Here is a 1,396-nt window from a genome sequence, read left to right as displayed (position 1 = left end):
CCCCCAAAACCCCAACCCACCAAAGCACACGTCTAAATATTTCTTCACCAAGAAGGCCAAAACCTCGAAAACAGCGAGGAAGAGCTCCCCTTGGAAGGAAAAGGCCAGCCCTTCCCAGCCTGAGGCCCAGGCCGGCCCTGCTAGCCCCACTCCAAGAAGGGCCACCTCTCGATCGCCAGCACGCCCCGCCCCGGGCCCGCTCGTGTCCCCTCGGGCGACAAAACCCTCCCTCCCTGCGGCGCCCAGCCAGGACTGACAGTCACGGCAGGAGCAGCAGCAGCCGCTGCTAGCAGAGGCCTACTTCTGGCACCGGCCTCTCCAGACCGCGCGCGCCCCCAGACACTCGCCCCGGCGGGGGTGGGGGCGTCCCTACCCTCGCCGGAGCCTGCCCCGAAGGGGGACTTGGGCGGCCGAGGAGACGATGGGAGGTGCCACCCGGCCGCCCCGGCCCAGGCCCGGTCCTCAGCCACACTGACCTGTCGTCGCCCCCGCGCCTGGGCTGCGGCCCCCGCAGCAGCAGCAGCAGCCGCTTCACTGGTCGTCGCAGCCCTCACCCGCCGCCTCCGCCCGCCACCGCCTCGTTCCCTTTCGCTGCCGCCACCGCCGGCGCTCATGCGGGACCCGCGCTTCCTTCTCCGGAGACCGAGACCGGGAAAGGAGGCGCAGGGGCCGCAGAAAACCCCGCGCTCGTCGCCAGCCGCCGCTCCGCCGCTGCCTGTCCGCACCGGGGGGCTACGCGGCCCGCCTGGCCGGGGCTAGGTGCGAGGTGGTCCGAGCACAGCCCCGAAGTAGAGCCGAGAGAGGCGCCGCCGCCCGCGGCCGTGAGCGCCGGGTCGGCAGAGGTGAAGCGCAAGTCGGCGCGGCGGCGGATGGCGGGCGCCCGAGCCGGCGGAAGGCTACGCGGAGGCGGGGTGCGCGAGCAAGAGAAGGGCGGTGTGTCGAGGTTCCGGCGAAGGCGAGTCGGGCTCTATCGTCTCCTACAGTCACCCCGAGCCCAGCGCCACCATCTTGGGAAAAACGCGGATCTCGCGGCCGCGGCGTAAGCGGGGAGGACTGGCTGGGCGGGCCGAGTATCCCGGCAGGCAGCGCGCGCCACCCGGCCGGGAGAGGGCTCCAGGCCTGGACGCACGGACGCGGGGCGGGGCCGGTGTGCGGGCGGGAGGGCGCCGCGCTCTGCCCCGCCCTCCACCGCCAGCTCCGCTCCCCTCCTGCTTGCCGTCGTCGCCAGCGCAGGGGCTGTTGGGAAGGGGAAGTAGCTAGCGCCTCCTCGGAGTCCCACCAGGTTGGTCGCCATATTGGCACTGGGAAGAGGGGGCGATGCCTCTTTTGAGCCACCGTGGTCTGTGGCCCGACAGAAAGCCGGCGGTACACTCCGGAAACGCCCTGGAGCCCTCTG

General features: G+C 72.2%; 1 protein-coding gene across 9 annotated transcripts in view; it reads right to left on the bottom strand.

Annotated features, from left to right (window-relative positions):
• The window catches only part of UBE3A (ubiquitin protein ligase E3A), a 92,755-nt gene extending 91,623 nt beyond the window's left edge, over positions 1-1,132 (bottom strand). For all 9 annotated transcript variants that reach the window (XM_089906915.1, XM_089906923.1, XM_089906917.1 and 6 more), the window contains exon 1: positions 477-1,132. The gene's annotated coding sequence lies outside the window, so the exon portion shown is untranslated. The remainder of the gene's footprint in view (positions 1-476) is intronic.
• Between the last annotated feature and the right edge of the window lie 264 nt (positions 1,133-1,396).

Source organism: Delphinapterus leucas, chromosome 2 (genome assembly GCF_059928025.1).
Source record: "Delphinapterus leucas isolate spDelLeu-1000000601 "Yukka" chromosome 2, BTC_Dleu_Yukka2, whole genome shotgun sequence".
Taxonomy (NCBI): domain Eukaryota; kingdom Metazoa; phylum Chordata; class Mammalia; order Artiodactyla; family Monodontidae; genus Delphinapterus; species Delphinapterus leucas.
This window is presented reverse-complemented; position numbering and strand designations above follow the sequence as displayed.